Genomic DNA, 25,991 nt, shown 5'->3' with positions numbered 1-25,991 from the left:
AGTTTGGGCATGCTTACTTCTGCTTGCATTGCTGAGTACCTTGGATATGATGGCCATGAATGCCTTCCTCTGGGAATAGGGCTGGTCCCCCAACGGCCCTCCCCACCCTGCATCCATAATATACCTATGTGATTCTTGCCTGTCAGGGGTCTTGGCCTAGAGTGTTCTGGGGCAGAGGTGTTAGGTCTGAGAGTGAGGTGACCAGCCAGAGTCCTTGCCTCCCAGTTTGCTGGCTCTCTAAGAATGAGAAGCTTCTTTAAGGCTGCCAGTCCTTGCTGGCGTGGCCTGTAGAGGTGTCTATGCCCTGGCAGGTTACAGAGGTTTCTCATGGATGCCCTACCTCTTTGGGGCTTGAGAACAGATGGGGCTTAATTTAAAGCAGACCTACCTCAAGGGCCCAAATCTGAAATGTATGTTACAAAATTACCGCTAGTCTTGGCTCTTCTTCCCTCTGTGTCTCTTTTTTCCCTCTGTGTCTCTTTTTTCCCTTTATCTTCCCATCACCGTCAAGGATTGTGAGTGGCCGCTGCTATCACACAGACTGATCAGGACATTAAGAATGGAGCTAAATATAACTGTCTGCACGCTGCTCTGATGTGCTCAGGCTGGTCCTTGGAGAAGAGGTTGATTTGAACCTGTGATAGAGGGGGCCTTTCCACCCCAAACAGAGCGGGTAAAAGCAGGGAGGAAAAGGTGGGAAGGTACTTTAGGAGTTGGGAGGGTCTTGATTCCACCCCTCCCCTCTCCCCACCTGCACCACCAACATTTCCTGTGAATGGTCAAGGGCTGGAGAGAAAACCAAGATGTTGCTTTTCAGCCATCAGGCAGTCAACAAGTACTTGCTGAATTTTTCAGGTTAACCAACATTGTGATTCAAATATTATAAAAAGCTTGTTTTCTGGCCTAGGGAATTTATAATCTATTGGGAGAGACAAAATTTGTTAAACAATTAGAGAATATTGAAGATCTTAACTGTGTTGGGTTACTGTGAATATATTTATAGTTCAGAAATAAAGTTGTGTCTTAAAACTATAGGAAAACTTTCTTGGAGGAGGCAAGATCTTTTCTGGTCTTTGAAAGTTATATCAACTTTATATAAGCAAAGGAGAGGTGGGAAGTGTTCTGGACTTGGAGAACAGCAAGAACATAGAGAGAATGTGGCACTTCGAGGTCACTGCAATGATTTGTTGTGGGAATGGTAGGTCTGGCAGAGCAGAGCTGGAAATTTGAACTCTGGAAGTTCTGCCTTGTTGCATAGGAGAGGGAAGTGATGAAGCAAAAGTGGAATTTTGTGGAACTCAATCTTGTAGAAGAAAGTAGGGTAATTTCAGAGAAGACAGAGACTGGCAGTAAGGAGACTCACTAAAGAGTATGGGACATCAGCAACAGAAATTGAGAGGAAGAGGGTGAATCCTAGAGAATATTCAAAAGTAGAATAGGTAGAATCTAGACATGGGATATTAAGGATGAGATTGAGGGGAAGGACAGAGGATGCCAAAATTTCTGCCCTGTGAGAGCTGAACATTACTGATAGCTTATGTTTATGAGGTGCTTTGTACTTTTAAAAGTGCTTTTTCATTCAGTAAGTATCTCAGAGTTGTCTGGGCTCTTAGAGCTCATCTAGTCTGGCTTCCTTTTCCAGATGAGGAGATTAGAGCCAAGAAAGAGGAAGGTACTATTCCCAACTCACACAGCTGTTCACTGGTAAAACGGGACTTCCAGTCTTGGCCTTCTGTCTCCTAGGGGAATTTTAAGGGAGTAGCACGGAGGAAGGAGTGTGGGGTCAGAGAAAAGTCCTGTTTAGTTGAGTGACGTTAGGTGATTACCAATCTCTCTGAGCAAAATGAAGCTTATTCAGAAGCATTCAGACCAGATCAGTGGTTCTACTACAAGATTTTTTTTTTTGAGAGCCACTAGAAAAGGAAGATGGACTTCTTGAGTCCTTTTAGTTTTGAGATTCTTAAGAGTACACAAAAATAATGTAATAAATGTATGTATATGAGAAGTATTGAATAGGGTTTCCTGAGAGACTGTGGCTGGTTTCCAATGTGGTGCCTTTTAAGGGAATTTCAAGAGTAATTTGACTTCATGTGATTTTTACCTTATGTGCTGACCACAGAACCTAACTACTGAGGAGGACACAACTCTGTCGTTAGTAGGCTATGGCCAGTGATAGCAGCCAAGAACTCAATATTTGCAAAGTTACATTATGGCTCTGTTTGTGTTATCCACTTACTCTCCCCACCTCCTCTTAAGACACACACACACACACACACACACACACACACACACACACTTTTCCTCCATTCACCTTTTTCTTTCTCCTTCCTTTCCTCTTTTGTTCTTTCTTTTTCACTATTTTTCTTGTCTCATTCCCCTTTCTCCATCTCTGTCCTCCCCTACTCTTATCTATTTTATTGTCTAAATACTTCCTCTGTTGGAGTAACTTCCCTTGTTGGTTAAACTCAGACATGACTATAGCAAAGCACCTTGGAATATTCTGTTTTGTCTGTATTCCCTGATGTGGTGGCTGGTGCTCAGTGATCCAAGCCAGAATCTGAGAGCCTGGACCCTTCTGGACCCTTCTTCACCACGGTCAATCATCCTTCAAGTTGTTTTTTTCTATTAAAATAGCTCTTCATCCTCCCTCCTTGTGTCCATTCTCATTGCCCCATACAGCAAGAGAGAGAGCAGAGAGACAGAGATCATGGTTGAAGAAACAAAACTAGAGATGAGGGTCACCTCAGTGTCCTCAAAAGCATTTTGCAAACCTCCAAATCCCAATTTAGAGTCTCCATCTTTGCCTCTCACAGCTCTTGCAGCTCTCTCTGGGTCTCTGACCTTCTGTGTTGGCTGGTGGTGATGCTTCTGCTGGCTGTGTTCGGAGAAATCCTGAGTCTGAAAAGGAACAATAATTTAATAAGCAGTGGTAACTCTCTTGGGTGTACATAGATGGAGTCAATCCTTATCTTCTTACCAAATTTTCCCTAAGGAGACTTACCCTCCTCAGCTCCTGTGGGCGTTTTCCTTGGAAGAGGTGTGTCCGAGCATTACCGAGTACAGATGTTATCTGCACTGATGATGAGTGGCTGCAATCTTTCATCTCTTTGAGGACTCTCAAATGATTGACTTCCTTTGCTTGAGAGCCAGTGTCTGCCAGTTGCAGCCTCTGGAGTCCCACGGCTTGTGAGAAAGAAGCCTTCTGCTAGCATCTGCTTTGCTGGGGACAGTAGTCCTGACCCTTTGTTCTTTTCACTCTGCCCCCCTCCTTCCCAGTCATTAGCAGCGTTAGCCAACCAGTTACATGGGGTATAGGCAATCACATTAACCCAAGTAAGGAACCCTGACACTAAGAGAATAATAGGCTTTTCTGAATTCTTTCTTTCCTTCAAAAGGTTAAGTGGCACTCAGATGTGTTCCTTGACATCCCTGGGAGTAATGCTCAGGAATTCCCCCAAATATGCTGTTCTCAGCCTTCCAAACAAGCTTCCTCCTGTTTCTGTCCTTCAGGATCTTAAATTGCTCTCTCCTCTCCTTCCAGTTCCTCTGTTTGTCCTCTCATCTCACCCATCTTCCCTTCCTTGCAACCTGGGTTCTAATTTTTTCCCCTATTGCATAGGTTTCTCTATGTTCATGTCTAAGTGAGTGAACATTTATAAGCACTTCTCTTTATACAAAAGGCAAACTAGCTCTATTCTACATAAAAATGGGTTACACCTAGTGCATGTATTGTTAAGGAAGGAGCTAATCATTGCATAAATTAGAAAACTCTAGGTTCCTATCCGTGGGGAAAAAGAATGGTTTAAAAAATGGCATCTTCTACCATAGGACATTGAAGTTTATTTAGTATGACACTCATCTCCTAGGATAAGAACTGGATTTTGAGAGGCCACTGCTCTTTTCTCTTCCTGATTCTCCTTAAGTCCCTAGAAGAAGCATCATAGTTTCCCATTATGGGAGATAATCTGGTACGTATATATCCCAGCAATGCTTGATGGAGCTAAAATGCTGCGTTCCTATGGTCTGCTGTTTCAGTTACAACAGTCAAACTCGAGTCCTTGCTCACAAACAGCTATCAGATGACAGCTTAGTAGAGAAGTTTAAAGATCCACAAGAATTCACTGATAGTTAAAAATATCACTTTCTAATTCTCATCATGGTGAACCATGGTTTGGGGAGATGATGGGTAAGAATTGTTTGGATTCCTGAGCTTTTCTGTGTCCTCCCTAAAGCTCAGATGGTCAGAGCCCCAAATGGGAGGTCTGATGTGAGTAGCAGGAGGGACAAAGGGCAGATCAGGCAGGGCTCAGCTGTCTCTTCTTTCTGTGAGCTTTCCTTATCTCATCTAGCCACAAGTCCCCAGAGATGATTCTGTGGGCATAAAAGTGGTAGTTTTCTATCGTCCTGTTCTGCAGGAGGACTTAAAAGCCTCATGAACCAGCCATGTTACCTTATTTCTCAGGTGAAGGGGCTCCACAGACTTGGTTTTCTTTTTTTCCTTCAGTAGACTTGCCTGAGATGTTATTAAGACTCCATTTGCCCCGGGGTCTGCAAATATAATGTGTGTCCCCTGGATACACTATTGTTCTAACCAGAATGGAGCAGAGTAAGACATGGACCTCATTTGATCTGGGCTCGATATTTCAGTCAGTGAAACTCAAAATCACATTGACTCATTAACTGACTCATATTGAACCATTCCTCATGTCTGTTTTACTTATAACCATCTTTATCTTGTTGACGTGCAATTTTTTTCTAAACTTAAGTGTAAAATGATATCTTTTAAAATTTTTATCTTGTTATATTTACCCTATGGTTCTAGTTTATGGAGGCCTTTTTTCCTGGTTACCTCTGGTATATTAGTTATCCCTCCCAATTAGTGTGTCATGTGCATTTTTGATAAGCATGTCTTACTCAAGTCATTGATAAAAAAGGTGACCATGATAGGATCTAGAACAGATGGGAAGTGTCCAAACGTCTAGGAGTTCCAGAGCACTTCTCCCTAGTTGATATTGATCCATTTTGCAGCACCCTTTGGGCCCAGCTGTTCTGAGTGACCAGACCAGCTGCCAGTGTATTTCTATCTTATCCACAGGATCAAGACAGATTTTTCTGGAGCCAGCCCTGTGATGGTCTGGTAGTTAGAGTTTGGCACTCTCAACGCTTTGGCAGCCCAGGTTTGTTTCCCGGTTGCAGAACCACACCACCCTCTCAGTTGCCATGCTGTGGTGGCAGCTTACATAGAAGAACTAGAAGGACTTACAACTAGGATATACAACCACGTGCTGGGGCTTTGGGGAGAGAAAAAAAAAAAAAAGAGGAAGATTGGCAACAGATGTTAACTGAGGGCGAATCCTTCCCAGCAAAAAAAAAGAAAAACAAGAGAGAGATTTTTCTGAAGTCTAGACAAATTGTGTCCCTGGTGTTTTTTGATATATGTGTGTGCATATATATGTGTTTATTTATGTGATACATAATATATATCATATATAAATAGATATCATGGAAATATGTATGCATATTATTTCTTACACCCCTAAACTATTATTTATAGACCGATTGCTATCTATTGCTGAGTGTTTTACATATATTATCTCCTTTATTCTCCACAATAATTCTTTATTAACTTCATTCAAGAAACGTAATGACGTTTTTTAGCGTGATTTGTACTTACTCTCCAGTGGTCAGTGCTTCCTTCTCTATGTGCTTGCCGCTTTTCACGTTTCATTCACTCTCTTCTGGAGTTTTGCCTATGATATTGCTTATTTAGTAAATACTTCTTGAGCACTTGCTGTATATAAAGAAAGCACTGCATTACAGCCTGTTGGAAATTCAAAGGCAAATAAGAAATGGTCCCTTTGCTCGGAAGAGCTTCTATGTAGTTAAAAATATGAAGACATGAACAATGGCTTTGTGAGGGAAAGAGAGAAAGCAAAAGAACCACAAAACAGAGAGTCCTGAGCGTGAATGGAACACTGAAACTAGCCCACGTACAAAGTTCTAAATGGAAATCTTCAGAAGCCATAGTGGTGGTGTATTCCATGTTAGAACCTCTTTATGAAGATGGAAGGTATCCAGCTGACTGACAGTGTTAAGTCCTATCCCAGCACTTTGTTGGAGTGTCTTCCTGAGTTTGAGGGTGAGGAGAGGCAGGCCTGGAAAGAGGGTCTACTTAGGAAATCTTTCATTTAAAAAATGTTATTAAAATTATTGAGAGTATATATATTTTTAGGGGCTGGCCTGGTGGCATAGCAGTTAAGCTTGCGCTTTCTCGTTTCAGTGGTGGCCCAGGGTTCGTGGGTTTGGATCCTGGTTGCATACCTACGCACTCATCAAGCCATGCTGAGGCGGTGTCCCACATAGAAGAGCTGCAACTCTACAACTATGACACACAGCTATGTACTGGGGCTTTGGGGAGAAAAAAGAAAAAGAAGATTGGCAACACATGTTAGCTCAGGACCAATCTTCCTCAAACAAACAAACAAACAAACCCACTTGAAATTTACCAATGTAGTAATGATTGACATGGAGGTTGTTTCTAATTTTTTATTATTATAAGTAATACTGGGAACATGCATTTTCTTCCTCATACTTTGGAATTTTTTCTTAGGATAACTTCCCAGAAGTGAGGATACTGAGTCAAAGGATATGAGCATTTTAATTGACCTAGCCAAGTTATTTTCCAAAAGCTGTGTCCTATTTACTGTTTAATAAATGCCATCTGTACTTTGTTCAGCATAGATTATGTTTAACACATTTTTCCTATGCGTTATATATGTGATTCATACTTTTTTAACAAAATGGGACAATTTATTACTTTTTCTCCCAGTAATATAACGTGAACACTTCCCTATTCTACCAAATATCCGTCTACAGCCGTGATTCTCATTCTGGGGGCAGCTGTTCTTGGCTGTAGAGTGTGAAGGGTGACTACGCTAGTGCTTCTCAAACTTGTCATCCTTACCCACCTTTATGATTTGTACCACATTTACTTTTATTTATTTGTCTTTAAATTGGCTTTTTTAAAGCTTTCTATTTTTAAATAATTTTAGACTTAACAGAAAAGTTGCAAAGACAGTACAAGTTCCCCTGACTTATATAACTATGGTACAATTATCAACTAAGAAATTAATGTTGGTATAATTCAAACTGTAGACTTAATTTGGATTTCATTAGTTTCTCCCATTCAAGGTCCTTTTTCTATTCCAGGATCTAATCCAGGATCCCCCATTAGGTTTAATTGTTGTGTCGTCTTAGTCTCCTCCAACCTCTGACAGTTCCTCAGTCTGTCCTTGTTTTTTACGACCTTGAGACTTTTGAGGAGTACTGGTCAGGTATTTTATAGAATGTCCTTAAGTTGGCTTTGTTTGATGTTTTCTCATAATTAGATTGAGGTTAAGGATTTTTGGGAAGAACACCACAGAGGTGAAATGCCTTTCTCGGTGCGTCATATCAGGGGTCCATGATGTCAATATGTCTTATACTAGTAATATTAACTTTGATCACTTGGTTAAGATAATGTTTGCCAGTTGTCTCCATTGTCAAGTTAACTGTTTCTGCCTTTGTAATTAATAAATATTCTAGGAGAGATATTTTGAGGCTGTGCAAGTATCCCATTTCTTTTTAAACTTTTACCCACTAATTTAAGCAAAACAAAACTAAAAGCAAACAAAAAACATATATACCTTCTTTAGCATTGGTCTCATCAATGAGATCAGTGAAAATGGGGTTACTAGCTGGTTATCTTTTTTCTTATGCACATTAAGATAAGTATAATAAGTATTAAAATTTTTAAAAATGTTTGACCATATACCACTTATAATCATCTTGTATACACACCACACCTTGGAAACCCTGGACCACTCTGAGTTGCTAAGCACCAAATGGTTTAGGTTCTGTGGTGATATTGTTGATCCCTTATTAATTAGATTGACTAGTTGGTTGATTTGTTTCATTAGTTCATATATTAAAAATTTATTAATTGTACTTGGTACAGAGCCCTAAACTAGGATTCAGAGATAAGACATAGTTCTTGCCCTAAAGAATATTACAGGCTAGTGGGAGAGTTAAGGCGAATAAGCCTTGGTGCACTAAAATACAAGGCAGTGAGCATGGCTGACGCTGGAGTAGTTGACTCTTTGTTCCAAGAAGTACAGGGCGTAGGGGTAGAGAATCCAGTCTAGCCAGGGAAAATCAGGGGAGATGGCATGGAGGAGGTGACACAGTCTGGGTCCACACTTCTGCAGCTTTGCCTGTCTTATTCTGGGGGCTACTCCTCTCGCAGGCTCAAGGTATTTTCTTGGTTATATCATGGAAAAGCCATTTGAGTCCACATTCCTCTTATTCCCCCATCTGCCCCCATCCCACCCCCCAGTTTGTACCCTACCTCCCCTATCCTGAAGGTTCAGTCTTGCCAGGTTCAAATCGTGGTTGAGCGTGGAGTTCAAAGCCAAGTAAGCATGAAAAGCTCATTCTGGAAGGATAAAGTGGTGCTTTTAGAGAGGGTCTGGGATATTGCTTCCTTGGTCCAGTCTTTCCTGGCCAAGTCTACGTTTATGTGGCCCAGTGTTAAAACGTTCAGACTTAATAAGGGGTAGTGGTCAGGGGCCTGTGGATTTGAGAGATTCCAGGAAATTGGCCCATATATGAGCACTGTGACAGATACTCCAAGAGACTGAATCAAACCACTCAGTACCTTGTGCCCTGGAGATCTGAACTTTCTGTTTCATATTGAGGGTTGTAAGCTGAGTGGAGGTGAACTAGGGCTGGAAGGTTGGCAGACCGAAGGAGAGTGCGCTCAACCCAATATGAAGATGTGCAGTAGTTGCTTCACCACAGGGCAGTGGGATCTAGGATAATTATAGGCTGAATCCCATACTTTCCTAGTTCAGAGCCTTAGGGTTGGGGGATGGGAGATAAGTGGGAGGCAGGTGGGGTTAGGGCAGGAGTAAGGACCTGGGAGAATTTCCTACCATAAAATGCTGGGACTTGAGCATAGAATAGGTATTTCTCTGTTTTCCCAGGAAGGCTGTGAAAGCAAAATATGTGTAGCAGTGGCCAGCACACTGGAAGTCCTGCCAGAAATGGCTCCCAGGCAGAGGAGGGCTGGGATTGCCATCTGGAGGGAGACATTTGTTTTGTTGATTTAAAGGCCCTAGTAGAGCCTGTGTAGAGACTGCTTGATTTGCAGTAGGCAGATTGTCTTCCAAGAGAACTTTGTTAGATATTGCCAATTCTTCTGCTTTGTAAAGGCGGCTTTGTCTCAGACTGATGGCTGGGCCTAAGTCTCTTGGCAGAGCCTCAGTCTTCTTCCAGGCACTTCCTAGGCCATTTCCTAATTTCTCCATCCTGTGTTTGGTGCCTTTCTTCTCTCTCCAGCCTTCCTTAGGCAGGAAGCCCCAGTCTCCTATCTTTTCCTCCAGGAAAGGCTGCCTTTTGTTAGTGACAGTCTTCTGTCTGATCCTAGGCAGATGACTCCAGAGCCGCAGGCCAGTGGTTCTCCTGAAAGGATTAGATGGAGACTCTGTAGCCCCTGAAACAAGAAGTCTTCCTGCCACTTTGGACTCAGTCAGAAAGGAGTGGGACTAGGTGACTAGGACAGAACAATAGGACTGGGCGACTGCAGTAGAACAATGCAATAGAACATGCAAGCTAGAAGCACTCTTGGAGAATGGCTGGTTACAAGAGCCCTCTCATTATATGCAGGAAAAAGCAGAGGCCCTAAGGGGGACAGGGACTTGCTCAAGATCTCACCAGCCCAGAAACCAGGACCTGGGCTCCAATCTGCTGACCCTTTCTCTACTCCTGGATTTTTAATTTTTCTCTTCTTAACCACATTGCTGCTCAGAGGTAGAAAAGGAAAATTATAAAGCCCTAAAGGGCTATTGCGTAAACCTGCCTGCTCGCATGGCAGCCAGAGCCCAGTGTAGGAGAACTGGGCAGGACACATCCCTGATTCCCGGTTACTGGGGTAGAACTGGATGTCTTCAGTGGAGATGCTGCTGGACCTGTATCTGGTGGGGATTGGGAGCTAGGCACCCCAGAGGCATCTGAAGTTATACTGTATCTCTTGGGCATTCTAGCATCCTACTAGTAATATCAAAACAACAGCTCATTTTTCTTGAATTCCTTTGATCCCAGAGTAAGGAGTGACTTTAAAAGATTTACTCTGCTCCTTTGTTTTCAGATTCGGAATTTCATTTGTTTTTAAAGAGACAAGAAAATACCATAAACTCTTCTAGTGACCAAACCTAGAATCTAATTATCACACACACACACACACACACACACACACACACACACACACACACAGACATTCTCTTGGTACAATGTAGATCTGTCCACTCAAATTCCCTCATCTTATGGAGGGGACAGCTGTTTCTCTTTTTGTTTTGTTTTTTTAAGGAGTATTTTTCAATGATTCGTTTACCCCCCACACATTAATTGATTCCCCACGCTGAATGAAATGCTAAAGTGGATAGACCTCAAGAGGCTCACAACTGTGGAGGAGACAGGGGTGCAAGTAACAGTGATAAAGTGATATAAATACCATAATAAAGGCATCTTCACACTGCTGTGGGCTTGCAGAGTAGACAAACAGATTTTGCCAGGAGGTCAAGAAATATGTCACAGAGGAGGTGATAACTTAGTTGGGCCTGGAAGACAATAAGATTTTGCTAGTGGGGAAGGAGAGGCACTCAGATAAAGGTAACAGCATGAGCAGTGGGAGGAGGGAGAGGAAACACAGTTTTCAGAGCACCAGGTGGTATGCTGTGGTTGTGCCTGTAATGAGATGGTGGCAGCAGGGGAAGTGTGGGCTGGAGATGAAGCCAGAAAGGATTCCCGATTTTGGTGGTAGTGTACATAAGAGGGGGTTGGACTTAGCCACACTGCCGTTGCTGTTATTTGGGCCTTCACTATTTTCCCCCCCGACAGAAGTTTTTAGTTTTTTTTTTAGTAATGGAAAAACATTTCTTTCAAACAACATTTTACACCCATCTCCAGATTATAAAACATAAGATGGTTTTTTAAGTAAAAATGTATTTCCCATGAGCAGAGTGACCTGCACAGTGGAGGTGAGAGAAAGCGTTTTTGTCCCTGAATGGAGCTGACCTGAGAGAACCCTCGCATCTGTGGGAGTTGGGCCATGCCTGCATCCCGCTTGGTTTGGCAGTGACACTGGTGGTGGAGTGCCTGTGAGTGAACACTCTGGTAATGGGAGAGGCTGTAAAACCCTGGAGCGCGTCCTCAGAAGAGTGACCTTACGGGGAAAGTTCTGGGAAACAAACCACACGGAGACTTTACAGGAATTTTTGGTTGAGCCCACAGGCAAGGCACATGAGGAAAGGAGATGTAATTATAGTTTGTAAGTCTGTCAAAAGATACAATGAGTGACATGAAATAGCTGTTCTAAGTTTCTTCTTCCTGTAGAACAGGAAGAAATGGGTTTTTATGCGTTCATTCCATAGATATTTATTGAGCGCCGGCTGTGAGCTGGGCCCTGTACTAAATGCAGGGAATATGGTGGTTAGCAAAACAGTCAAGGTTCCTGCTCCTAAGGAACTCACAGAGGAAGCCTGACAGCAAATAATTGCACAAATGTGTGATTATTGATTATGGTGAGCGCTGTGAAGGATAAGTCCTCATTTCCATTGGAGGATCATGGAAGACTTCTCTGAGGAGGTGAGAGGCAAGTCAAGGCAAGGAGAGTAAGAATCAGCCAGGCAAAGACTAGGAGGAGTGTCCTGGGGGAGTGTCCTAGGCAAAGGGAAACCGCCTGGAAAAAATCCGGCACTTCTGGGGAACTAAGAGAAGATCTGAGTGGCTAGCACACGAAGGGCGCTGAGAGGAGGCTGGAGAAGGATCATGCTGGGCCTGACAGGTCCTGGTAAGAATTTAGGTTTTATCCTAAGTGCAGTGGGAAGCCATTGAAGTGTGTGAAGCAGGAAATGACATGATCTGGTATAAAAGGGTGATTTAGACAGCTCCGAGGAGAATGGAGTTCTGAGGGCAAGAGTGGAAGCTGAGATGAGTAGGAGGTTTTTGTAGTAATTAAGGGGAGAGACTGGGGTGGCAACGGAGGTGCAGAAAAATGGACAGATAAAAGATATTTTGAAAGTAAAATTATTTGGAATTGGTAAATAGATTGGATGTGGGGAGAGAGAGGCAGGGAGATGCAAGGATATCTCCCAGGTTTCTGGCACAAGTACGCATGCAGGCCTCTCAGCAGATACTAGACCACGTAAGGCTGTAAAAGCCCTATCCTTTGGGAAAGTAGGATCAAGTAGGATTGATCTGAATCCAGCCTTGCAGAGGCAACAGAGGGGTTCAGTTGTCCTCCTGCCCTGCCCAGTTCAAGGAGCTCACACACTATAGCAGCACCCAAGCAGGGATGCTAGTTCTCCTTACTCTTCCCATGTCCCTTCTGCCTAAGGACAGGGCTCTAAGGAACCTCTATAACTGCAGCATGCCACTAGGGGGAGCGTGGCCTGCATTCTGTGTCTCTGGTCTGGGGGGCTTTTTGAAGTTTGGATTACTTTAGAGACTGACTTGTATCAGCTTCAGTACTCAGCCCTGGCCCCTGGTCCCTCATGCTTAGAAGAATGCCTGACATATGGTAGGTGCTGAATAAATGTTAGTTGGTGTTAATGATAACTGTGAATATTATCTTATTGTAGAAGTGGCTGATCATCACCTCTTCTTTCTGAGTATGGAGACTGGGCAAGTGGAATGTGCATTGTGAGGGACAGGAGAAGAGCAGAGGGATGCCTGTTGGGAATGGGCAGAGGGAGAAGTTGAGTGATTCGATGGTGTTGCACATGCCGTTTCATCCTGTTTTCCTTTGCAGATTTGGGACACTAGGGCCTAGGAGGGATTCCTGAGCTGGTGCTTGGGTGAGGTTGGGCATTTATGGTGGGGGATTGGGGATGCCCCCTTTGAAGCTCTGAGTGCTTCACTGAAGCAGTAGTGACCATCACTTAGGATTTGTGCCATCCTGTTATTTCCTGTTGAATCTAGAAACATTTCTTCTACTTTAGCCTCTAGCACATACGTACCTTTTAAACTCAAGTCAATTAAAATCTTGTTTTGAGAATTTTGCGATATATTGGAAGTTAATCAAAAACACAAAGATTCTGCCAGGGATTGCTGCGTTACAGATTCCATCAGAACCTCTCGAGCACTGTTTTAGGAAGCAACCCATTGAAAAATGTCTTCCTTGAGCCTCTATGCCCTTTTCTTGGGGAGATACCAACTGCCCCAGGTTTTTGTTTGTTTGTGGTGAAGAGCAGCTGAGATGAATGCATTCTTTTTTTTTTTTATAATTTTATTTATTTATTTATTTTTCCCCCCAAAGCCCCAGTAGATAGTTGTATGTCACAGCTGCACATCCTTCTAGTCGCTGTATGTGGGACGCGGCCTCAGCATGGCCGGAGAAGCGGTGCCTCCGTGCGCGCCTGGGATCCAAACCCGGGCTGCCAGCAGCAGAGCGCGGGCACTTAACCGCTAAGCCACGGGCCGGCCCGAGATGAATGCATTCTTAGCCCAATGCCTGATTTAAGGAGAATGCTTTCACACACATCATCTCTTTTTATGCTCATCCCAGCCCTATCAGTTCCCCAGGGGATAGGTTTTATAGGTGGAAACTGGAAGGTTAGGTGACTTGCCCAGGGGCACATGGCTAGTTAGTACTGGAGCCAGGCACTGCCAAGGTCTTCTGACCCCTGCTCTGCCTGGTACACTTGCAGCTACTCTGCTGAATATATGGACGCGAGTTGAAAGGCTTGGGTACTTTTTCTAAATCTGTTATTTTCCGGTTCTGTGACCTGGGGCAAGTCATTTGACCTCTCTTTTAAATTTTTTTTTAATCCGTTAAATTAGTATGATAATACTAGTCCTAACTTTCAGGCCTGTTGTGTTGAACAGATGAGCCAAGATTTGTGAGAGTATTTTGGAAAAGCATAAGGTAATTTATAGCTATAGGGCAGGACTTCTTTTCTCTAATCTGTGCACCAGTACAATTGATATCTTATCAATGCTATCATAGAGTCTTCAGGCTAAAAGGATGGTAGTCAGGCCTACCTCACCATGACTCAGGGAGATTCTTTACCTTCCCCTGGGAACCCAGCCTTGTAGCTCATAACTGGTTATCAAAAAATTATTAGTTTTTAAGATCAGATGGCAGTATACTTTAGTGGAAAGTGCACCAGACTAGGGGGCTGTGGACTGGTCTCTACTCTTAGTTCTTCAACTGCCAACTAGGTTATAACTGCAGACTAAACATTTGGTCTCTCTGAGCCTCACTTTTCCCATGTATAAAATGGTGATAATAATATCTGTCCAGTGTATTTCAAAAGGTTTTGAGGATCAAACAAAATAGTGCATGTAAAAGAATTTACAGAGCAGAAATGTCCGTGGAGGGATTAAACTTAGAGGACCTGCTGTGTCCCAGGTACTGTGCTAGTTCTTGGACAGGAGTGATATTATTACTGGCTGTGACAGCAGCTCACAGAAAGCCTGGGCTTTGGCTGCAGGCCCTGAGCAGGGCAGAGAGACGAGGCTGTATTTGTATCACATTTATTGCTTGGGCTGTGACTCTGGACTTGCCCAGGACTCTTATTGGTCCTGACCCAGTGTCTTTCCTCTCCATTGCAGGAAGATGAGAGACTGCTTGAGCACCAGCCCTAGTACCATGAGTCCCTGCACTGGTTAAAGCCATCGCCACGACCTGGGCAGGCAGCAAGGTAAGCAGAGAGGCCAGTCCAGGCGAGCTCCTGGGATGTGAATGTATTTCCGCCTCAACTGCTGCCCAGAAAATCCCAAGTGCACAAACAAGTCAAGGCAGTGCATCTGGGTCCTCCTACCCGCGCTCCAGGACCCAGAGGAAGGGCTTGCTTCCCCTCCAAGTGCTCCAGCTAGTTCCCTCCCCCCTGGCCGGGATTCTTCCAAGTTATAAAAAATGAGACACTGGAGGGGAGGAAAACAAGTCCACTCACTGTCTTCTCCCCTCTCCCCTCTGAGCTGTTCAAGCAAGTTCCCAGGAGCAGCCCAGAGCCCTTGTTTGACTGGGAGGTAGGAGGAGTGGAATGCGTGCAAAAACCGAGCTGATCAAAAGACAGTGCTGTTTCATGGAAGCCTCCCAGAACTGAGAGAGCGAGGGGAGAGAGAGAGGGAGAGGGAGGGAGAGAGAGAGAGGGAGAGAGAGAGAGGGGGAGAGAGAGAGGGGGGAGGAGAGAGAGAGGGGGAGAGAGAGAGAGAGAGAGAGAGAGAGAGAGTGTGTCTGTGTGTGTGTGCGCGCGCTGGTGAGAACAGTGTCTCCATGACAACTGGCCTGGCCGGCTAGCAGTGCTCTGCTCATTTGGCTGGAAGGAGCGCCACGAAAGGTCAGAGGAAGGAGCTGTGGGAAGCTCGCAGCAGGTATCGGAGCTTAAGCGAGTGGATTTGGGGGCCCTGGGCTCCCTAACAGACTGTAGAGTGAGCCAAACTCTGCCGAGAATGGAGTGGGCAGGAAAGCACCGGGACTTTCAGGTAAGGTCAGCTCCGGGCTTAGATTGTTTTTCCTCCTTTCCTGGCCGTAGTCTTGGGCTGTTTTCTGGAAGGCAGGCGAGTGTCTGTACTCTCTGCTCAGGGTTCGGGGCTCAGGAATGATGTCATGCTCCAACAGTTGGATTCTATTAGCTTAAGGAGGAGGGAAACAGCCAATTTTCTTGACTTTGCAAATCACTTTGCTCTCACTCTTGCTGAACCTGAGGTGTTTAGACTTCGCTACAGAAATCATCTTACTTGTATTTAGCACAGAGGCTCAGGGTATTTTATAGGAAGAGTCTTTCATATAGAAAACACGTTATCATCACTCCAGCATTATGCTTGTAGTTCTTACAGGGAAACTCCAGTGTCTTTTGAGTGGCTTGGTTTGTTCTAGTGAATACTGTCTGTTTGTCTCTTGGTGCTGCTATGTCTGACCTGTAATGAAAAGAAAAAGCTAATTAACTCAGCTAGGATCCTGTGGTGAGTTCCAAGTCTCGCTGGAGCAGTTATTAGGACAGAGGGACTGTCTTAGGGATATCTGAACAGCGGTCGGTCTCTCTCTCTCCCCCAGGCAGCTTGGTAAGAAGTGAGCTGTCCTCCTTCATCAATAAGGTCTGTCACAGGCTTTCGTAAAAAATATATGAGGTGGAGGTAGGGGAGTGTCTTCGGGTTAGGGGGTCTGCTAAGAGGTTTCTTATCCTGATATTTCAGTGTGAGCTCTCAGCGGCAGCTGCTAAGAGCTAGGTTGCCTGAGGAGACATGAGGTACTGTGGTTGTGCTGGGTGGATTCCTTGGGTTAATATTTTAACCAAATCTCAGGGCATGCAGTGTCCACACTGGGCACTCCTTCTACTCTGTTTGCCCTGTGTTTTGATAAAGCTTGTTCTGACCTAGAGGAGTGGAGTGTGGTGAGCTTAGTGTGGCCCAGGAGAGGAGATCCTTCCAGAAAGGCACTTTTATAGGTGATGGGCTAGCTAGGTTGTCAGTAATCTTATTAGGAGGATTAATGCAGTGGATACTCCCTGCAGTGGAGACCCATAGGAGATGTGCTGCTGCTTCAGCCGTGTTATATCTTACACTTACTCCTAGGCCTCAGGGAACTTTGTGGATGCCTTTGGCTTCTCTGTGGGATGAGGGAACAGCTGCTGTCCTGGCTTCTCGGTTTTTCTTCTTGAACTTTCTGAACAGAATGTCTTTTGTATTCTGGCAAACAATGAGGGGGCCTTCTGATTAAGTTCGGGTCAGCCTGCCAATGAGAGCACTGACCAGGTCCCCAATTCGGACTCCCTGAATGTGTACATGTAGGCATGAGTGTTGTGGCCTGAGGGTCCACAAGGGTGAACTCAATGGCCCTGGACTTCAGATGGGCCCCTTCTAAAGTGGCCTCCTTTTATTATACCCCAGGGATCCTCTGCTTGGCTGAACTCTGTTTTACTGGGGGGATGTGGCATAGCACTGTTGGTTGGGATTAAAGTTGGGGGAGGTGAGGAGGAGGCATCTCTGAGTCAGTGGGCCCTTTGGTGGGCAATGCAAATCCAGGATCTCAGTTCTCCTCTACTTATGTGGATGTGGTTGGGGCTTCTCCAGTTTTATTGCCCCCACACATGTGAAGAAGGCTAGCAGATGATGTTTCCTTTTGTGTAGCAGAATGAATAATGGATTTGGGGTTGGGAGACTTGAGTCCATGGCCAGGTTCTGCTACTTGCCATCAAGGTGGCCATGGGCAAGACCCTTAACCTCTGCGACCTTCAGATTTATTAGCTATGAGATGGAGATGATAACTACTTCACAGGACTGTTGGGAGGAGCAAAGGAAATAATTTCCATGAACATAGTTTTGAATAAGTCAAATCCTATATAATGTAAGATGTTATGAGTTGAAGCTTGAAGGATGGCCCTGCTCTCTTCTGGAAAGTCACTTTGCCTCTTTGTTCTGGTTTCCCCATTTATAAAGTGCCCTCTTCTTTTCTGCATTTATAAATGAAAATGAGAAAAATCTTAAAAACTTCTTCAAGATGTTAAAGGAAACAAATAGTGCTTTCTTTGGGTCGGGAAGTTTAAAAAGAGTGATGTTCACGGTAGACTTTGAGCCTCGTAACTGATGCTTCAGAGATGAAGCTTTCCTTAGTCACCTGACTCATGTGTTTTCCTATAGAGGAGAGGGATTCCAGGGACCCTTTGCTCTTCTAGTGTCCCATAGCCACCTGGCAGTTACATGTCATAAATTTTAGTGGCTGGAAGAGAGGCTACTGGTTGCTAGGCAGGTTCCCTCAACCTGGTAGATTCTGCTGGGGAAACTGTTTTGAGTGGGCAGAGAGACCTTTCTCCTCTGTTCTGGGTTTGAAAGGCAGGGTTCTAACAGGCAGGAAGAGTTATTGCTCTGAAAGCCTCCTTGGGGGCTGGGCAGCTCTTTAAGGAACCCGTGTGGCTACAGCTTAGAGGGAAACAAGAAAGAAAGAAATAAGGAAGTGGGAATTCCAAGGGCAGAGAAACTTGATATGCCGTGGGACTGTGCCAAGGAACAGAGTAACAGGGGAGGGGAGACTCTAGGCCGGGGCATCCCAGATCAGTCCTCAGGGAGTCTGCAGGGCTCATGGCACACACTAAGTGGGTACACAAGGAGGGGCTGGGCACCCCACCCGCAGCCTCAGCTCTTGTTCTAGGACAGGGGAAAACCTGCCAGCCGTGCGCTGGAGTGGTGTCTGGGCAGAAGCCCCTGAGAAGATTCTAAGTAGGCAGATTTTTTTTTTAACAACAGAGCCGTTTTTCCAGGTGAATCATGTCACAGCAGCCTCTAAGGCCTGAAGGAGAAGTTGTCTACAGCTTCGACTGGGGCTGCAGCTGTTCCCCACTCCTCATCGGTTCAGCTTCCCAGAGCTGAGTCACAAATTGGATCCCTCCATGTTCCTTAAGGATTAAAAAGTAACATTCCTGTTCTCACTCCCTTTCTCCCCCTTCCTCTACTCCCTTTCCTGCACACTCTCCCCCTGGACTCCCTCTCTCTAAAATTAGAATAATCAGTTACCCAAGGAAGTTGAAACTTTGCAATACCTTGGAGGACAGGCCAAGGGCATCCTCAGTTCCGCTGGCTCTGCCCCTGTCCCTGGAATGAAGGCTTTGGGTGTACGTTTTGGAGGGGCACTCCAGACTCCATATATCATGGCCACACCGCTGGCCTGGAGCTAAGAGAGGCTGTGCTCCATTCCCCATCGAGTCTGATTCTAAGAACTGCTTTGGGGAGATCCACTGGGCACCTGAGGGAGGTGGGAGGGTTTGAGTCCTGGGCCTTCCAAAGCACTTCCCTGCAGGCAGGTGGGACTCAGAGACCAAAGAGCATGTCTTCCTGTTGCTTCTGTTAGCTGTTACCTGTCACTGCTCTGGAGACTCCTGGTTTCCAGTATTGGGCCCAAGAGAGTTTGCTGAGGCAGCCAAGCAAAGGGAATGCATACCTGAGCCTGGAGGAGGCCAGGCAGCAGCCCCGCAGAGCTTTGGCTGGATCTCCCTTCTGCGCCTCTGCACTAGCTTGGGAGAAGAGGATGTTTAGGGCAGGGTGGGGGGAGGGGAAGGGGAAATCTGCTGGCAGATAATTGAGTTCTTTGAGTTAGAGGAACCATGGAAAGTGGAGAAGGGGCCAGGAGGGCATGAAAGGAAAAAAAAATGACCATCTGGCATAGTCTGCGGAGACTCCTCTTCAAAGCTCGTGGGAAAACGTGCTAGTGAGTGCCTTCTGGAGGTAGGGAGGAAGACTGCATCTCTTTTATGCTGGGGAGGAGGCGCTGTGGGCCTCTGTCTCAGTGAGTGTGTGGGGTGAAGTGCTGGGTGCATCTGTCCTAGGGGAACATGCCACGTAATATTGTCTGATAGAAAAACCCCGCTGGGGTCTCCATTTCTAGCTGTAGGCCCTATAAAATGCGCCTGTGTGTGTGTAGGGGACAGGAGGATGTTAAATGAGTCTAGACTACCTTATTGAAGGATTTCTTCAAAGATCCTTCCTCTTTTTTTTTTTTTAACTCTGATACACCGTTGTCGAGAGGCTGTTGAAATTATCACAACACTCTTCTCTTCTAAAAACTGCCTGGACGTTAGATTGCACTGTCTTTATAAAGGTTGAATTATGTGCAATTAGGGCATGAAGGCTTCTTAACCAAAGCTGACCTATTCCTAAGGGTTTATCATGAAACCACTGGTTTCTCAAAGATCCAGACTCTTCTGTGTGACTTGTTGTCACTGAAGGATTTGTGTATGAGCTGGAGATTGACTAACAGGAAGCAGCACAGTGAATGAAGGACTATTTGAATGTGGGAAAAATGAGATAAACAGAGGGTTGTGAGAAACAAGATCTGAAGCAGTTGGAAGACTACTAGAAGGTAACAGGAGAGAGTCCCTGGGCAAGGGGACTGAGGAGAAGGTAGTTCTCAGGGGCAGCTGGGGTGATAGATAGAAGCGGGTACCTGGGGCTGACCAAGGAGGCTTTACAATTTAGCAGAAGGCTGGCCTGCCCCCAGGGGACTCAAGGAGACAATGTTGCATAGGTCCTAACAAATACTGGGAGGGCGAGGGTGAGTGGCAGTGGCTGGCATTGGGGTTGACACCCCTGTTCATTTGCTCTTGGGCTCGGAGGCATCTCTCATGCCACTGTGCCCTCGTGGTCTGCTCACCCATTTAGTCAGTGATTACAGAGGGTCTGGGCCTAGGGCTGGGGAGAATCTAGAAAGTATCAGGTGTGGGACTTATCTCATATATGTTGTATTAGATATTGTATTGTAGTTATTTCCTCCCCACTGTGAGCCGCTGTCTGTCTGTGTGATTGAAAGAGAAGAAACGTAGACCTGCTGAAGTTTTGGGTTTTGGTGGTAGGGTTATTGACTTTCTCATTCTTTAGGCTGGGAAAAAGGAGGAGGGTCCAACTTTTAGACTTGGATATAAAGCACTGTTTGAATGATAGAAGAGAGCCAACTGAAGGGCTGGAAATAGGAGGAGACTGAGGGTTCTAGACCTGTGTCGAAGCTTCTTTGAGAGTGTCAAAGGGTGGGGTGTGGGGGGGATAGGAAAAGGGAAATGGGAAAATCGGAAAGAAAACTATGAAGTCAGCTAGTTTTTAGAACTCTTTAGCTTTGTTCGAGGAACTGAATTTTGGTGTGCTCACTTGTGTTCTTGGAACACAGGCTCCCTTATGGAGGTAACTTTTATAGATTGCTTTTTTTTTTTTTTTGTGAGGAAGATCAGCCCTGAGCTAACATCCATGCCAATCCTCCTCTTTTTGCTGAGGAAGACTGGCCCTGGGCTAACATCTGGGCCCATCTTCCTCCACTTTATATGGGATGTCGCCACAGCATGGCTTGATAAGCAGTGCATCGGTGCACACCTGGGATCCAAACCTGGGCTGCCAGCAGTGGAGAGCGCGCACTTAACCGTCGCCACGGGGCCGGCTCCTATAGATTGCTTTTAAATGAATCAAGCTGTAATGTATTTATTCAACTATCAGTGACTGTTAGATCCTCAGTGAGTGTATGGTGCTGTCTTCGAGCAGCTCTGATGGAACCATTTGTACTTAATATGAGACTGTCACATCTAGGGTAGTGCCGTGAGTAAGAGCTGGAGCTTGGGTCTTACAAGCCTACGTTTAGAACCTGAAATTATGTTTACTAGCTGTGTGACCTTGGGCAAGTTATATAATCTCTCTGAGCCTCAATTTTCTTCGAGGCATCTTTAAAATGGATATACAGTCATGCGTCGCTTAACGACTGGGATATGTTCTGAGAAATGCATCGTTAGGTGATTTCGTCCTTGTGCAAACATCGTAGCGTGTACTTACACAAACCTAAATGGTATAGCCTACTACACACCTAGGCTATATCGTGCTAATCTTATGGGACCACCGTCTTATATTGGTCCATCATTGACCAAAACGTCCTTATCAGGCCCAAGCTTGTTATAGTTGTGGTGAGGATTAAATGAAATGATACACCTAAAGCTCTCAGGCCAGTGCCAGGCACGTAGAATGTTCAATGTTTTCCATTATTATTATCAACTTAGAGCAGCATTTGAAGAGAGTAAGGCTGGCAACTCTTAATCAGGTTGTGGTTTCTACGCTAGAAAAGTCAAACCAGATTCTTCATTTAGTAGGAGTTTATACTTTGCATTTTATTCATCTTTCTGTCAAGACCCCAGGAGAGTTTCTGAGGTGGTCCTTCTCAACCCAGCTTCATAGTCGCAGCTTTACCCTCCTGGTAGGATGCTTACCCTTCACAGTGACGGGAGACTAGAACTGCCTCTTGCCTACGCCCTTCCTGCAGGCCAGCCCAGGTAGGGCCCCTGTGGGCCTCCTTAACCCAGCATTGGAGGCCCTTCACAAGCTGCTTACAGTGCTCTGGACACAGGCTACCCCAGAACTCTTCCCTCCCACTTCCACGAATTCTGCCTATGTATTCCTCAAGACCCAGCTTGGAGCACAGGCTTTGTGGCCAGCTCTGGAGGTTTGTCGTCTGGCTCTTCCTCTTACTGTCTGTGGACCTCTGGGGAGTTAACCTCTGTTAACCTTAGTGTCTTCATCTGTAAATTGGGAGTAATGTTACCCATCTCAAAGATTTGTTCTAAGGGTTAAATGAGTTAATTTATATAAAGCACTTAGCTTCGTTCCTGGCACAAATATGTTCCTAATAAATGTTAGCTGCTGCTGTTGTTAGAGATCTCTCCCTCCTATGAATTTCTCTGCCCTGGCCACATAGTCAGCAGACCTGAGCTTTAGTGCTGACTGTATCTGTCACTTGGCTGGGTGACTTTGGGGAAGTAACTTGGCTTCTCTAGGCTTCAGTTTCCTCTTCTAGAAAGTGGAGGTTTTATTGAGTGTTTTCAATCAACATTCTGACTTGACTCTTCAAATGGGTATGTCTTGTCTTCCCAACTAGATTCCCTGAAGTTCTGTTTAAGTATAACATTTTATACATTTTATTTCCTCAAATTGGCCAACATATGTAGTTTATGCTTAAAAAATATTTGAGTAGTGCTCGCTTCAGCAGCACATATACTAAAAATTGGAACGATACAGAGAAGATTAGCATGGCCCCTGCACAAGGAGGACACTCAAATTCGTGAAGCGTTCCATATTTTTAAATTGAAAAAAATATATTTGAATAACTTTTTTTTTAACCCCACCAGTTGGATTCCAGGAAGCATTTCGACTTGGTTCTCATGACTTGGAGACTGGGAACTTGTTCTCAGATGCTTAGGGCGTGGTTGCAACAACTTGCAGAGAGGCTCTAGCCCTTAGGAAGCTAGAAAGTCTACCAGGTCAGTAAGAAAGGAGGTGGGTTTCACTTGGTACCCCTGGGAAAATTTTGGTCTACAGATGTTGGGGGTAGTTGTTTGTTGTGCTGTATAGACTGAGACCAGCTCTGGGAATAAATACTGCCATCACTGTTTCTTCTCTCAGTGGTAAAAAATGTCAGTGTTTTCTGACCAACCCTCTCTCCTTGAGAGTTTGGAGTGAGCCAGTTATGCTCAAAGACACACCTGTGTGTTAGGGGAAGAGCCACCCAATGAAAAGAGTAATGTTGAGAGCCTGGGCTCTGGGGTTGGACTGTTGGGGTTCACATTCTGGCTCTGGCACTCACTAGCTCTGTAACCTTGGATAAGTTCCTTAGCTTGTCCATGCCCCAGTTCCTCTTCTGTAAAGTGGAGGTGGTAATAGTACTATTTCATAGGGTTGTGTTGAGGCCTAAATATCAAGTGCTTAAGAACAGTACCTCATATCTAGTGCTGAGTGAAATGTGAGCAATTATTGTTATATTTATTATTCCCTGGTAAGCCAAGCAGAGTTTGTGACTGAGTGGCTAGTCTGTCCAGTTTGTTCTGCTGAGAAATGTGAGGCGATAGTTCCTTCCTCTGTGTCTTGGGCAGATATCTAGTATCAGCAGAGCAGTAATAAGTGTCCTCTAATCAGTACATAGATCATAGCTCTTGTACCGTGCTTTTGTAAAGAAATATATAAACCAGAGTGGGAATCTGGCTGAACCAAAGGAGCATCTAGGTTGAAAGGACCCTCTCTGATGAGTAACGTATGTTATATGGCGCTGGGATAGGCACATGGCAGAACCCTGTGTGCAAGAGCGAGATGGGAAGTGGACTGAGGGAGATTGTGAACTCAGAGATAGTGAGAGTGGCGAATATCTCTGGGCAGGTGGTTGTGGCTAAGACAGTAAGCTGTATCAGGATGCTCCTGGCACTTGATCTTCCAAGAGATGTGTTGACTCCCCAGCCCCAGGTGAGACTTGCCCCAGCAGTGATCGCTCAGACCACTCTCAGAGGAGCGGTGGATCTGTTCCTAACAAGAATGAGTAACATGAGTAGCTTGGTGCATCTTATCTACAAGTGTAATTATAAGGAGATTTCCTCTTTCAACTGCAAGAAATAGGAACTTTTGCTGCCAAACTTAGCAGCGTGTTTTAAGTCCTTCAAATCTCCTTTGAGTGCTACCAAAGCTCTCAGCTTTGTTGTTATCTCTTGTTGAAATATAGCCTGGAAAGGTCATATCAACAGTGCCAATTTATGGGCCTGCTGAACCCAAGCAGGCCTAGGGCAGAATGGGGAGTTCCTGGGAGAAGGTGCTTCACAAATTTTCCCTTTGAGTGAGGCCGTTTATAATTTAAGGTTCCTTTTGCTTTAGAAGACCAAACTCTGCAGGTTAGGGTCGAACATTTTATTTCTTCTGCAGTTTTGCTTCTGTAGGCTCCCACAGGCAGGAACTCAGACCCTACAGTAGCTCCCTGTACAATCGGGGGAAGCTCAGCCTTGACAGTATGTAGAGCTACCAAAACTATGCCCGACACTTTTTATTGGAGATAAGTTTTCTTGGCACCAAGTTATGCTAGAGTCCCTTACCCCATTTAGTTTATTAGCAAATTTTGACCTACCATGCATTCTGTGGAGTGATTAAAAGAGGTGAAGACCACAGGGTATAGAAACCACACATTGGGCTTTGTACTCATTTATAAAGGTCTGAGGATAGGAAGATCAGACCCATGTGTGCATATACTTTGTCACTTAGCAAATGGATGCAAATAGGGAAAGGAAATTAAAGAACCTGACTGACCCCAGCAACTCTAAAGAAGTGTGGTACTTGAGTGCAAGAGGAAAAATACCTGGGACAGCGAGATGAACTAGGCAATGGCAGTGACCTTGGTTTGTAGTCTGTGACTTGACTAACTCTGCTGCTGTGTTCAGAGAATTGAGGCTTTGGAATCTAGAAAGGAAAGAGACACTGAGGGCCAGCCCCAGTGGCCTACTGGTAAAGTTCAGCATGCTCCGCTTTGGTGTTCCAGGCTTGGTTCCTGGGTGGGGACCTACACCACTCCTCTGTCAGTGGTCACATGCAAAAAGAGGAAGATTGGCAGAGGATGTTAGCTCAGGATGAATCTTCCTCAGTAAAAAAAAAGAAAAAGAAAGAGAGCACTGAAGTTCCTTATTTTCTTTGCTTCCCTCTAACCCCGATTCACTCAGCCCTTTGGCTTCAGATGTAAATGGAAAGACTGCCAGAAAAATTGGTGTTTTTGAAATGGAATGGGCAGCACTGTCCTCTCTGGGTCCCTGTCTCTCTGGGTTTGAGTCATCACTGCTGCTCAGGATTGGGTTACTGCTCAACTGTGCTGGGAGAGCCAGCTGTGAGGATTCTGGTGGTGAGACGGGCGGTGGGTTTTGTTAGCTCTGAGTAAGTGCCAAGGGAAGTGGCAGGGAACAAATTAAAAAGAAAACAATGAGGAACAACTGGAAATTTTTGTTTTATTTAAATCTCATATTTAATGAACAATAGAATAGCTTTTTCGTCTCAAAACTCACATCGTTTGGTGAACCCGGATGGGTTTCAAAAGCAGTGCTATCCAGACTTCTTTTCACCTGAAAAACACCCAAGGTTAGATGTCTGCGTAGCTTTGCTGGAAGAAGTTGAGCCCTGGGAAGCTCTAGAAACTAAAGGAGAAAGCCATGGAGTTATGTGTATTTTACCAAAATAAGAAAAATTGGTGGGGAAAACAAAAAGAAAGCCATGGAGTCTGTAACACCTGTGCCGTCCTCCCAGCCCCTGATAGCAGTTAATGTTCCTCAGAGGGAGAGTTGGGATGACTTGATCTGTTTGTGCTCCGCAAACTCAATAAACAGGGTTTATTCCTCCTCAGCCTCTTCTCTCTTTAATTTACCCTCTTTCCCTGAGATCCTATCTTCTACTGCCACCACTTAGTCAGAGAAAAGGGGGGTGGTGGTGTCCAACTCTGCCTCTCTTGTTTAGAAACTTTTTATTTATTTATTTATTCATTCAGTACATATTTATTGAGTATCCATTCTGTCCTAGGCACTGTTCTATATGCTGGGGATGTCAAGATAACGAAGACAGCCAAGTCCTTGTGTCGTGGAGCTTAGAGTGGGGGAGCAGTCAGTAAACAAGTAAGCAAATCAATAAATGAGATAGAGATAGTA

General features: G+C 44.9%; 1 protein-coding gene and 1 non-coding gene across 8 annotated transcripts in view; both read left to right on the top strand.

The window, feature by feature from the left end:
* Positions 1–25,991, top strand: part of DENND2B (DENN domain containing 2B) — a 152,798-nt gene that overhangs the window by 29,917 nt on the left and 96,890 nt on the right. For 4 of the 7 annotated variants that reach the window (XM_058545939.1, XM_058545933.1, XM_058545940.1 and 1 more), the window contains exon 2: positions 14,653–14,741. The exons of 1 other annotated variant lie outside the window; for it this stretch is intronic. The gene's annotated coding sequence lies outside the window, so the exon portion shown is untranslated. Of the gene's footprint in view, positions 1–11,831; positions 11,888–14,652; positions 14,742–15,336; positions 15,526–25,991 lie in introns of those variants that run through there. 2 more of the 7 variants (XM_058545935.1, XM_058545934.1) reach the window with 2 other exon arrangements.
* LOC131409206 (U6 spliceosomal RNA) lies at positions 22,528–22,635 on the top strand. The gene has a single exon (XR_009220884.1). It is a non-coding gene; the product is annotated as a U6 spliceosomal RNA (small nuclear RNA).

The sequence above is a fragment of the Diceros bicornis genome, chromosome 7 (genome assembly GCF_020826845.1).
Source record: "Diceros bicornis minor isolate mBicDic1 chromosome 7, mDicBic1.mat.cur, whole genome shotgun sequence".
In the NCBI taxonomy this organism is placed as follows: domain Eukaryota; kingdom Metazoa; phylum Chordata; class Mammalia; order Perissodactyla; family Rhinocerotidae; genus Diceros; species Diceros bicornis.
Note: the sequence above shows the minus strand (reverse complement) of the source record. Positions and strands in the feature narration are given on the sequence as shown.